The sequence below is a fragment of the Mustelus asterias genome, chromosome 5, assembly GCF_964213995.1.
Source record: "Mustelus asterias chromosome 5, sMusAst1.hap1.1, whole genome shotgun sequence".
NCBI classification, from domain to species: domain Eukaryota; kingdom Metazoa; phylum Chordata; class Chondrichthyes; order Carcharhiniformes; family Triakidae; genus Mustelus; species Mustelus asterias.
In genome coordinates, this window is record NC_135805.1 from 70,834,304 (window position 1) to 70,848,459 (window position 14,156).

Below are 14,156 nucleotides of genomic sequence, written 5' to 3' on the forward strand. Positions count from 1 at the left end.
GGCTGACGAATGGCAGATGGAGTTTAATTTAGTTAAATGCAAGGTGATGCATTTTGGTAGATCAAACCAGGGCAGGACTATTCAGTTACAGCTAGGTTATTAGGGAGAGTTATAGAACAAAACGATCTAGGGGTACAGGTTCATGGATCCTTGAAAACGGAATCACAGGTGAACAGAGTGGTGAAGAAGGCATTCGGCATGCTTGGTTTCATTGGTCAGAACATTGAATACAGGATGTCTTGTTGAAGTTGTACAAGACATTGCTAAGGCCACACTTGGAATACTGAGTACAGTTCTGGTCACCTTATTATAGAAAGGATATTATTAAACTAGAAAGAGTGCAGAAAAGATTTACTAGGATGCTACGGGGACCTGATGGTTTGAATTATAAGGAGAGACTGGATAGACTGAGACTTTTTTTCCTGGAGCGTAGGAGGCTTAGGGGGGTCTATAAAATAATGAGGGGCATAGATAAGGTAGATAGTCAACATCTTTTCCCAAAGGTAGGAGCATAGGTTTAAGGTGAGAGGGGAGAAATACAAAAGGGTCCAGGGGGGCAATTTTTTAAACAGAGGGTGGTGAGTGTCTGGAACGAGCTGCCACAGGCAGTAGTAGAGACAAGTACAATTTTGTCTTTTAAAAAGCATTTAGACAGTTACACGGGTAAGATTGGTATAGAGGGATATCTGCAAATGCAGGTAATTGGGACTAGCTTAATGGTTAAAAACAGGGCAGCATGGACAAGTTGGGCCAAAGGGCCTATTTCCATGCTGTAAACCTCTATGACTCTATGACTTAATTGCCCTTGAGAAGGTAGTGGTGAGCCATCTTCTTATAGGACTGCAGTACACCCACAGTGAAGTTAGGGCGCAAGTTCCAGGGCAACAGTGAAAGAACATTGATTTGTTTTCAAGCCAGAATGGTGTACGACTTGGTGGGAAACTTGCAGGTGGCAGTGTTCCCCTGTGTCTGCTGCCCTTGTCCTTCGAGGTGGTGGGGGATTTGGAAGGTACCAATGAATGAGGTTTAGTGAGTTGCTGCGGTACATTTTGTAGATAGTACACACTACCGTTACTGTGCTGTGCTGGTGGAAAGAGTGAATATTTAACGTGGTAAATGGGTTGTTGATCAAATGGTGGTTTTGTCCTCAATGATGTCGTGCTTTTTGAGTGTTGTTGGAGCTGCACTCATCCAGGCAGATTGAGAGTATTCCATTACACTCCTAACTTGTGTCTTGTAGATGGGGACAGGCTTTGTAGAGTTAGGAGATGAGTTACTTGCCACGGGATTCCTAGCATCTAACCTACTCCTGTAGCCATAGTATTTATGTGGGTCATTCAGTTTATTTTCTGGTCAATAGTTACCCCCAAGATGTTGATGGTGGGTGATTCAGTGATAATAATGCCATTGAATGTCAAGGGTGGTGTTTAGATTCTCTCTTGCTGAAGGTAGTCATTGCCTGGTGCCTGTGTGGACAAATATTACTTGCCAATTATCAACTCAAGCCTGAATGTTGTCCAGTCCTTTCCGCATGTGAGTAGGCGCTACTTCAGTGTCTTAGAAATTGCAAATAAATTTAAACACTGTTCAATCATCAACACACTTAACCATTTCCCAGAAGACAATTGACAAAGTAGTTGAAGATGGGGTTGGACAGCACAGTGGTAGGGGTGGCACGGTGGCACAGTGGTTGGCTATGCTGTCTCACAGCGCCAGGGACCTGGGTTCAATTTCATAGCTTAGGTCGCTGTCTATTTGGAGTCCGCATGTTCTCCCGGTGCCTGTGTGGGTTTTTCCAGGTGCTCCGGTTTCCTCCCACAGTCTGAAAGACGTACTGGTTCGGTGCATTGGCCATGCTAAATTCTCCCTTAGTGTACCCGAATAGGCGCCGGAGTGTGGCGACTAGGGGATTTTCACAGTAACTTCATTGCAATGTTACTGTAAGCCTACTTGTGACTAATTTTTAGTACACTGCCATAAAGAGCTCCTACAACAATACCTTAGAATCATAGAATCCCTAGCGTGCAGAAGGAGGTCATTTGGCCCATCGATTCTGCACCAATTCTCTGTCAGAGCACATTACACCTGCCCTTTCCTCCACCCTATCTGCGTAACCCCCCACATTTACCATGGTTAATCCATCTAACCTAGATATCTAGTGACACTAAGGGGCAATTTAGCAGGTCCAACCTATCTAACTCGCACATCTTTGGACTGGGAGGAAATCCACGTAGACACGGGGAGAAGGTGCATACGCCAAACAGTCACCCAAGGCCAGAATCGAACCTGGGACCCTGGTGCTGTGAGGCTGAGATGATCGGCTTCCAACAACCACAAACATGTTTTTTGCTACATATGGCTCGAACCTAGGGAGTTTCCTCTGATTCCCATTAACTTCAATTTCATTCAGATTTTATTTCTCGATGCCACATTGAGTCAAATGCTTCCTTCATGTTGAGGGTATTGTGACCGCAGCTTTTGAATTCAAATCTTTTGGCCATTTTTAGATTAGGACTGGATGGGGCAGCCCTCTCAATTTCAGCACAAATCTCCAGGTGTAGGTGAGGAGGATTTGGCAGGATGACAATTCTGGTCACCCTATTATAGAAAGGATATTATTAAACTTGAAAGAGTGCAGAAAAGATTTACTAGGATGCTACCGGAACTTGATGGTTTGAGTTATAAGGAGAAGCTGGATAGACTGGGACTTTTTTCTCTGGAGCATAGGAGGCTTAGGGGTGATCTTATAGAGATCTATAAAATAATGAGGGACATAGATCAGCCAGATAGTCAATATCTTTTCCCAAAGGTAGGGGAGTCTAAAATGAGAGGGCATAGGTTTAAGGTGAGAGGGGAGAGATACAAAGGGTCTAGAGGGGCAATTTTTTCACACACAGGGTGGTGAATGTCTGGAACAAGCTGCCAGAGGTAGTAGTAGAGGCAGGTACAATTTTGTCTTTTAAAAAGCATTTGGACAGTTACATGGGTAAGATGGGTATAGAGAGATACGGGCCAAATGCGGGCAATTGGGACTAGCTTAGGGGTTAAAAAAAAGGGGCGGCATGGACAAGTTGGGCCGAAGCGGCTGTAAACCTCTATGACTCAGCACAGTGCGCCTTTTACACCTCTGATGCCTGGATCAACATGAATTTGCTTATCCGGTTGGAAAGCTATTTGACTTGTCTGTAGCTGTTTAATACAACTGAGTGAGCTGCTCAGCCATTTCAGGGGCAGGGAACAGTCCATGGCCACATATTTGTGGATCCGGATAAACTCTGAGAACAGAATGTGATGTTTCCCTGCTGGTGGTTTGGCAGGAGGGATGTGGTGGGAAAACGCCTCGGTAGTGTTCTTACCCAGACTCCTGTCCACCCTGACCTCTCTGCAACTTTATGGTGGGGTGGGCAAGACCGAGGTTGACCTGCCTAGTCCTGCTCTAATTGAAGTCCTGAAGTGGCTAATTAATGGCCGTTTCCCACACAGCCTCAATTTTCAGGCTGGCAGGAGGAGTTCAGAGGCAGGGGGAAAGTGATTCTGCTCAGGTTTGGGATGAAGGTGGGGGTTCCTCCATTAATAGCTCCTTTTATTAAGGAGGTGGGGGTTCCTCCATTAATAGCTCTTTTTATCATTGGGTGCTAAAAGAAAGGTCTGAACCCTCGGGTGCTCCCTTATCTTGGCCTCTCCACCAACATCTATCTGCCCATCGCCCTGAGCCTCATCTTTCCTCCAAGCATTCAAACCTCAGCAATTATTTGGTCCTGGACTCTCAGGACTTTGGGGACTACTTGTGGTCCTAGCCCTGTCCAATGCAGCTCCTGGCACAGTTGGGACTGGAGTGCTGCTGCCCAATCAGAATGGCTGGCAGTACTCTGAGGTGGGGCTTTCTCCTAGGTCAAACATCCATAGAAAGTAGAAGCAGTAGTAGATCTTATGGCCCTTTGAGCCTGCACCACCATTTGTTTTGATTATGGCTGATCATCGAATTCAATATCCTGATATCCCCCCTTCCCCCCCATATCCCTTGAGTCCTTTAGCCCCCAGAGCTATATCTAGTTTCTTCATAGAAACATAGCAGACTGAGGGGCGGTAGTCCCATCTCCAGTCAATAACACTCATTGGAGTGTTAAATTGTAGCTAAGTAGCCAGTATTGGTGGTGACGAGTTTACCAATGACTCCATGGATGGCAAGGGAAACCCTACCGTCTGAAAAATGCTAGCCTTAATAAAGGCATATTTAACACTTGATAATTGTGTGGATGTATTTGAGAATAATAAATATACCAAATTACATTAATTTATCATTTGGAGTGGATATTTGAACACAATTAAGATAACTAGCAGTCGCCCTGCCCAAGTGCTGAACCTATGACTTTGTTAACTGAGACCCTTGCTCCAGTTAATTACTGGACACAATAACTTTATCCTTAAATCAAATCATGTCTTTATTAGGAAAATGTAAAAAGACCTTAAATACTTATGATTCTCTGACACTGTATCACAAGTAAATGTTTCTATTCCTCTATAAATCTACTATAATAAGTTTATAAACATAGATTTTCAACGACTAATATTAATTGAACGGATCAGTAGGGTTGCCTCTACCCATTTGCGCTGGCCAGGAATGGAGTGGGGTCAGACTTGATTGAGCTTAGAGCTTGAGGTTTCCTTCTTCTTGTTTCTGTGATTCTTCTTCCAATTCTGCTTTCAAAACATCAATGTTTATCCTCTGAGCCCAGCTGAAAACACATATTTCTACACATAGGCACTGACCATCGGTATACCGTTCAAATTAGTTTATTGCAGGCTGCATGACCTTTGGGCCAGTTGTCTTCAGTCTTTCTGACTCAGTTTCGTATCTGGCTCCTGTCCATTTGATCAATTAGGATGAGTTTATTATCAGGGTATATATTGTTTTCTATCCTGCTAATTGGTGTTGGTGAGACTCTCCCTTGACAACAACCATTGTCCAGTATCCTGCTGACTTTGTTGCCCATCGTAAAATCAAAGACACTTGTTGAGGTCATACACCCACAGCCTGTGGTTAAAACCTCTTAGTTCTGAAGTTAGCCATATTTCCCTTCAGGCCATAATAGCGTCCTTTCTTCATTTGGCCAGTCGGCTACAACTTATTCCAGGTATGCAATGCAAGAAAACTCAGTGCTTTTTTACTTGCAGTTCTTTATGCATTAATGGCCCTCAAAAGTAGCTAGTAACCAGCAACAGTAATGTGAAGCAGTTTTCACTGCACAGTAATGCTTGTAGCATCACTCATAGTAGCTGTTCTGTATTTATTTATTAGTGTCACAAGTAGGCTTACATTGACACTGCAATGAAGTTACTGTGAAAATCCCTTGGTCACCACACTCCAGCCCCTTTTTGGATACACTGAGGGAGAATTTAGTATGGCCAGTGCACCTAACCAGCACGTCTTTCAGACTGTCAGAGGAAACCAGAGCACCCGGAGGAAACCCATGCAGACATGGGGAGAATATGCAGACTCAGCACAGACAGTCACCCAAGCCAAGAATCAAACCCAGGTCCCTGACGCTGTGGGGCAGTAGTGCTAACCACTGTGCCACCCTTAGTATCACTTGTCGGTAATTCTTGCCCCTTCTGCTGGCTGGACTTTATGGTCCCTCTGAAGTCAATGAAAGTTTGAATGATTCGCCACATCTGCCGCTGCATAACCCACCGCAGCAAGACTGGAAAATTCTGGCCATTATGTGGGAACTTAAGGAGATCAGGGATTTAATTTCCAACTTGTCTCATTAGTCAACATTGCTGAAAGTGTAATCAGATTTGTTGCCTTGACTTGTTGCCAATATAAAATATTGTATTGGAACATGGAACACAATTCAACTCTTCTTCACTTTTTGCAATTTCTTATTTCTTAAGAATAATTTACTTTATTTAGGAGTATAGGCACTCAGCTCATTATTTTGTTTATTCTACTTGTAGGCAAGGGATTTGTGACAACTTAAATGTCCTGGGAGCCTAAAGCATTCCCTCAGTCTCAGGCCAGCTGAGCTATATGAAAATCGAGGGTTAAGATGGTCGATTGAGATGGGAGAGGGTTTGAGTGAAACATTAACACTGACATGGACTGGTTGGGCCAAATGGCCTGCTTCTGTGACATATATAATCTCAACATTCAAGGCTTTTAGTCTCATCAGTTTTGAGGGCAAATGATGGTGTACTGGTCAGAACATCCAGAGTTGTTGTGGGGATATAGGTTCAAATCCCACCGTAGCAGCTGTTGGAATATAAAATCAAGACATAATTCTGGAATTATAAAGCTAGTTTGAGTAATGTTGGCCGTGAAACCATCTTCAATTATCATTAAAATAAAAAATCACATCTGGTTCACAAATACTCTTTTGGGAAGAAAATCCGCCGTCTTTATCTCGTCTCATCTACAGTTGACACTAGACTCACAGCAATGTGGTTGACTCTTAACTGCTCTCTGAAATGGTCCGGGAAGCCACTTAGTTTAAGTGCAATTAGGGATGGACAATAAATGCTCTTGCCAGTGGACACCCACATCCCATGAAAGAACTTAAAAAATCTCATTGTACTCTCAGATCAGTGATATCTATGTTATTTGCACAAATTTATTCCCAAAGTAGTGTCTTTTGACAACATTATGACTCCACATATATATTTGCAGAAATAGGACAGAGATTTTAGGGAAAAAGTGTGGTTCAATTGCCTTTTGATTATCACAGTCTTTCCAGGTTAACTGATGCTTTGGTCCAGGTTGCGATGAATATTGTTGAAAGTGATTGCAATGTCGTGGTGTGATTAGTAACGGCAATGTAAGAAAAAATGAAGGTATTGCATGGTCCTCTCTGAATTGTTACTTTTCTACAGGCTATTTTTTTCACTTTGCTTTTTAATATCAAAATTATTACTTGCATCGCTAATTAGCTGTTGCAGAAACTGCCTCATCAGCTCCCCTGATGACTGCATATTAAAGTTTCTGAACTCTCAGCATGAACTTGTCATTTAAAAATATTATATACTTCCTCATTTTACTTTACAATTGACATAAATGCATGGAAGGCAGATTAGAAATCATGATGATCTGATTGAATGTCATGTTCACCGCTCAGTGGGACTTGTGATCTCTCTCTCTTGGTCTCAAAGCAAAATAAAAATGCTTGCACATTTTGTGACAAAATCAAGGACAGTTTTTTTTAAGAAGTGCTGTTTTCTGAACTCTCAAAGAGGGATGACAATATTGTGAAGATAATTTGTTACGTGACTCCTGCCACAACAGGATCTTGTGACTTATTATAAGTAACATGATTCTCATAAAAGTATCTCTGTAAATAGTATTTTATTTGTAAGCTATAGTATATGTTCTCCTCTCTCCTCATTTAAGCAATATCTCCTCATGCATGCAATATCTTTTTTGAGTGTCCAAGAGTGTGTTTCAAGTCAACTCCATCTAATTTCAATAGTTGGCCACCAGAAGGATTTCAAGAGAAGCTGATCAGAAATACCTCATTACAATTAAATTACAATTTGCATGCCCGGAGATCTGTCCATTTAGGATCTGGAACAGAATTTAAGAAAGCTGTGGTGAATATACTGCCTCACACTATTAAACTTTTTACTTCAGAGAAATATGTTGGATAGCAGACTTAAAATGTTTTATGGACCAAGCCTGGCAAAGTGTTAAATCAACATTGAACAGACATGTTCATGTATCATTCAGTCAGATTATAGTGCAGATCAGCCATGACCCGACTGAATGTTGAAATGGGTTTGAAGAAAAGAATAACCTGTCCTAATGTATAGAAATATGAGTCTGGATTTAATTGAGCCCATAGTCAAGGGGGAGGCTGTGCATCCCATTCCGATGGACGCTATGACAACGGATGAATGAACACCGCTCGACAATCACCAGGCAAGACTGTTCTCTTCCTGTGGGGGAGCACTTCAGCAGTCACGGGCATTCAGCCTTGGATCTTCAGGTAAGCGTTCTCCAAGGCGGCCTTCACGACACACGACAGCGCAGAGTCGCTGAGCAGAAACTGATAGCCAAGTTCCGCACACATGAGGACGGCCTAAACCGGGATGTTGGATTTATGTCACATTATCAGTAACCCCCACAGCTTGCTCCTGGTCTTGCATAATCTCACCAGCTGTTCTGTCTGGAGACAATACACATCTCTTTAACCTGTGTTTAAGGTTCCCTCCAACCACATTATCTGTACCTTTTAAGACCTGGCTGGCTGTAGAGGTTTGCATTCTAATTAGTATTCTGTAACTTGATTTCTGTGTCTGTGCACTGTTGGAGAACAGAGACCACTCCATCTGACGAAGGAGCAGCAAGCTCCGAAAGCTTATGGTATTTGCTACCAAATAAACCTGTTGGACTTTAACCTGGTGTTGTGAGACGTCTTACTGTGCTTATCCCATTCCCACCAGTGGAAAAACTGACTTAAATCAGTGGCAGGAGTCAGCCAAGGCTGGGAACCCATCTATTTCACCCAAGTGTGGGTGCAAAGAGGACCCAGAGACAACAACCACCAATGAGAACGGTGGGTGATAAATGGACCTGGAGGCAGTAACCAGCATCTAGAAAATCTATCCACTCATTTTCAGTCTGTTGCTCCATAACAGGGTGCCTGTCTTCTGAGTAAAATCTGGCATGATATCTTGGGAAAACACATAAATGATGGGTTGATGAATATTTTGCTTATTTATCTTCAAAGCCCATGTAATTTATTAGCAATTGTAAGGTTTTCTAGCAGTAGTAAAGGTTATCAGGGTGGCAGAGTTCATTCATTATATATTCATTAACACGTGGTAAAAGATGGTAGGGCAGGTGATGTGTTGAGACGGTAAAATGTGGGAGTTCCTGATCATTGGGGTGATCTGCGTCAAAGACATCTGAAGTAAATCCTGCAGCTTGAGGCCTTTGGCTCAGGGACATTGAGCTGGAGGCTGAGTTACAGACATTGTAATGCATCAGGGAGTTGCGGGGTGGGTGGGGGGGGCGGTGGCGTTACCTTGACACTTTGTGCCAGGAGGCAGTCACACCCCTTAGGATAGGGTCTTCTGACTTAGTCATTGGTTAGGGGCAGGAAGTTGTGACTGGAGGTGAAACAAGTATGAGGACCCAGAAGGTAGAAAAGGAGGTGCCTCAAACTTTACAAATGTCCAAAATATCTGAGGTTGTTGTATGAAAGTGGTGGCTGCAGATTGGATGAACAAAGTGACCATGGCACAGGAAGCTAATAAGCAGAGGGTGTAAATAGGAATGTAGTGGTAGTTGGAACAATATAGTCAGGTACATAGATACAGTTCTCTGCAGCCGAGGGTGGGAGTCCAAGCAGCTGTATTGTCAGACTGGTGTCAGGGTTTGTGATATCTGCCCAGGGGCTGGAGAGGACCTTGCAATAGGAGGGGAGGATACAGTGGTCATAGTTATGGTCGGGACCAATGACAGAGGTAGAGCTAGGAAAGGGATTCTGCTGAGGGATTAATTAGGAGCAGCAAGGACTAAGTTAAAAAGCAGAACCTCAAAGGTAATAACCTTTGGATTACTACCTGGTGCAAGTAAAATCAGATTAGAGGGTAAATGAGTGGCTCAAAGATTGGTGTGGGAGAAATGGATTTTGATTCATGGGCCACTGGCACCAGTAATTGGGAAAATGGAAGCTGTACAGTTGGGTAAGTCTTCACCAGAACTGAGCTGAGACAAGCTTTCTGGTGAATTATATAACTAAGGTGATAGAGAGGGTTTTAAACTAAATGGCAGGGCAAGGGATCAAGCTGGAGAAGATGTGATAAATTAAATGGAAAAGACCAGACAAGAGAGCAAGGTAGGAAAAAAGGGAAATGATAATCAGAGTGTGGCAGTAAGAGACTTAGGCCGGAATTTTACCATCCCGCCCGCCACGGGAATCGGAGCGGGCGAGGGGTGGACCATGGAAAGGTCCGTGGACCCCAGGTGGGATTTTATGGTTTCGGGACAAACGAGGCCATAAAATCCCCTCTTTGGTGTACAAATCTAGGGGTGCACCAGGAGATAAAGCTAGAGGTTACAAAAGTAGGAAAAGGACAGAGCTAAAGGTTCTGTATCTGAATGCAGGTAGCATTTATGGCAAAACAAATGAATTGATACCACAAACAGAAATAAACATGTGTGACCTGGTAGCCATTAAAGAGACATGGGTAAAGGATGATGAAGACTGGGACCTGAATGGGCAGCACGGTGGCAGTGGTTAGCACTGCTGCCTCAGAGTGCCAGGGACCCGGGTTCGATTTCTGGCTTGGGGTCACTGTCTGTGCGGAGTCTGCACGTTCTCCTGTGTCTGCATGGGTTTCCTCCAGACGCTCCGGTTTCCACCCACAGTCCGAAAGATGTGCTGGTTAGATGCATTGGATATGCTAGGTTCTCCCTCAATGTACCAAACAGATGCCGGAGTGTTGCAACTAGGGGATTTTCACAGTAACTTCATTGCAGTGTTAATGTAAGCCTACTTGTGACACTAATAAATGAACTTTAACTTAGAACATTCAAGGGTACCTGAATATTCAAGGATGCACAACATTTAGAAAACACAGGAATCAAGGTAAAGATGGAGGGGTAGCTCTGCTAATTAAGGGCGACATTGGAACAATATAGAGAGAGGACCTTAGTTCTGGAGATCAAGGTGTAGAATCATTTTTTGTGGAGATGAGAAATAGTACTGAGGCCACTGCGGGAGTGGTTTATAGCCCTCTTAACTATAACCACACTCTAGATAGAGTATATAGGACAAAATCATTGCCAATAATGACAAAGGTATGGTGATAATTATGGATAAGTTTAATCTACACATAGATTGGACAAATCAGATTGGTAAAGAGAGTCTGAGCAACACATTTTACTACAAACCAGAGAGCAAGCCATACTAGATTTGGTAATGTGCAATGAGACAGGTAAATTAATGACTTAATGAAGGTGCCCCTAGGTAGCAGTGACCATAACATGATTGAATTTCACATTCAGTTTGAGGGAAAGAAGAGTGGATCTAAGACAAATATTTTAAACTTAAATAAGGGTAATTAAGAGGGCATGAAAACAGAACTAGTTAAAGTGAACTGGGAAATTAGGCCAAGGGATAGTTTAGTAGAAATGCAATGGCAGACATTTAAGGGGATACTTCAGAATATTCAGAAAATATACATTCCAGGAGGTCCTTCTTTCAAAGGCACTTAGTATCCAATCGGGGGACCCAGTATCAGGAAGGTTAAGTGCCGACTGAGAGCTATTATCTTGCCCTCACATTTGACTGTTCCTCTCCCAGCTCACTGGTGACCCCATCCTGCTTTTTCTTACCTCTGTTCACGATCCCTCACCGATCTTCAGCCTCTGGTGAATGCATTACTAACAACAGCCACAATGGTAACACTAGGTGGACGGGACATCCTCCATGAGGATCCTAAATCTCAGGGAAGGTCCATCTCTGGCCTGACAGGCACATAATTTAGTCAATATTCCCTCACTGAAGCAGTATGGATCTCCAATCCATGGGTGCAACCTGCTTCAGGAAGACTAAGACCAAAGAGACAACTGAATTAAAAATTATAAGGTGCACATTATGAACTTAAAATATTACATGTCATGCACCTAATATTATTGCCAAGTATTATTGACTATCAGATACTGAAGTACTTTTTCATCAATAGGTGTCATTGGTAGATACTCTACAGCAATGATGTATCACATTGTTCTGCCTCATAACAGAATGTTATTGCGACGTCTGAAAATCAAGATTACTAATTAAAACATTTACAAGTTGCACACTTGCATGGTACAAGGCTGCATTTTACAAAAGGTTGATGATTAGAAAAACTATCCAACATTACAGGCAGTTTAATGGGAACCTACATCACACACAATGTTTAATGAGGTGGTGCCTTACTGTTTCATCGCTAGCGTGCTATGAATTCTGCAAACATGTCATATTGAAGTCAGAAGAGTAGTAGTTGCTTCAAATCAGTTGCAGCCAATTGGACACCCTCCCTAAAAATTCAACATTGACTGGGACAGCCATAGTGTTAGAGGGTTGGCTGGAGAGAAATTTGTTGAGCGTATTCAGGAGGAATTTCTCATTCAATATGTGGATAGCCCGACTAGAGAGGGGGCAAAACTTGACCTCCTCTTGGGAAATAAAGAAGGGCAGGTGACAGAAGCGTTAGTGAGGGATCACTTTGGGACCAGTGACCATAATTCTATTAGTTTTAAGATCGCTATGGAGAATGATAGGTCTGTCCCAACAGTTAATATTCTAAATTGGGGCAAGGCCAATTTTGATGGTATCAGGCAGAAACTTTCAAAAGTTAATTGGGGGAGTCTGTGGGAAGGAAAAGGGACATCTGGTAAGTCGCGGCTTTCAAAAGTGTGTTAACCAGGGTTCAGGGTAGACACATTCCTCTTAGAGTGAAGGGCAAGGCTGGCTGAAGTCGGGAACCCTGGATGACTCGGGATATTGAGGCCCTGGTCAAGAAGAAGAAAAAGGCACATGACGTGCATAGGCAGCTGGGATCAAGTGAATCTCTTGAAGAGCATAGGGGGTGTAGGAGTAGAGTTAAGAGAGAAATCAGGAGGGCAAAAAGAGGACACAAAATTGTTTTGGCAGATAAGGCAAAGGAGAATCCAAAGAGCTTCTACAAATGCATAAAGGGCAAAAGAGTAACAAGGGCGAGAGTAGGGTCTCTTAAGGATCAACAAGGTAATCTATGTGCAGATCCACAAGAGATGGGTGAGATCCTAAATGAATATTTCTCATCAGTATTTACTGTTGAGAAAAGCATGGATGTTAGAGAACTTGGGGAATTAAATATTGATGTCTTGAGGAGTGTACATATTACAGAAAAGGAGGTGCTGGAAGTCTTAAAGCGCATCAAGGTAGATAAATCTGTGGGACCTGATGAGTTATATCCTAGGACGTTGTGGGAGGCTAGGGAGGAAATTGTGGGTTCCCTCGCTGAGATATTTGAATCATCGATAGTCACGGGTGAGGTGCCTGAAGATTGGAGAGTGGCAAATGTTGTGCCTTTGTTTAAAAAGGGCTGCAGGGAAAAGCCTGGGAACTACAGGCCAGTTAGCCTCACATCTGTGGTGGGTAAATTGTTGGAAGGTATTTTGAGAGACAGGATCTACAGGCATTTAGAGATGCAAGGACTGATTAGGGACAGTCAGCATGGCTTTGTGAGTGGAAAATCATGTCTCTCAAATTTAATTGAGTTTTTTGAAGGGGTAACCAAGAAGGTAGATGAGGGCAGTGCAGTTGATGTTGTCTACATGGACTTTAGCAAAGGCCTTTGACAAGGTTCCGCGTGGTAGGTTGTTGCATAAAGTTAAATCTCACGGGATCCAGGATGAGGTATCTAAATGGATACAAAATTGGCTTCTTGACAGAAGCCAGGTGGTTGTAGAGAGTTGTTTTTCAAACTGGAGGCCTGTGACCAGCGGTGTGCCTCAAGGATCAGTGCTGGGCCCACTGTTATTTGTCATTTATATTAATGATTTGGATGAGAATATAGGGAGCATGGTTAGTAAATTTGCAGATGACACCAAGATTGGTGGCATGGTGGACAGTGAGGAAGGTTATCTCCAATTGCAGCAGGATCTTGATCAATTGGGCCAGTGGGCTGACGAATGGCAGATGGAGTTTAATTTAGACAAATGCGAGGTAATGCATTTTGGTAGATTGAACCAGGACAGGACTTACTCAGTCAATGGTAGGGCGTTGGGGAGAGTTACAGAACAAAGAGATCTAGGGGTACATGTTCATAGCTCCTTGAAAGGGGAGTCACAGGTCGACAGAGTGGGGTGAAGAAGGCATTCGGCATGCTTGGTTTCATCAGTCAGAACATGGAATACAGGAGTTGGGACGTCTTGTTGAAGTTGTACAAGACATTGGTAAGGCCACACTTGGAATACTGTGTGCAATTCTGGTCACCCTATTATAGAAAGGATATTATTAAACTAGAAAGAGTGCAGAAAAGATTTACTAGGATGCTACCGGGACTTGATGAATTGAGTTGTAAGGAGAGGCTGAATAGACTGGGACTTTTTTCTCTGGAGCGTATGAGGCTGAGGGGTGACCTTATAGAGGTCTATAAAATAATGAGGGGCAAAGACAAGGTAG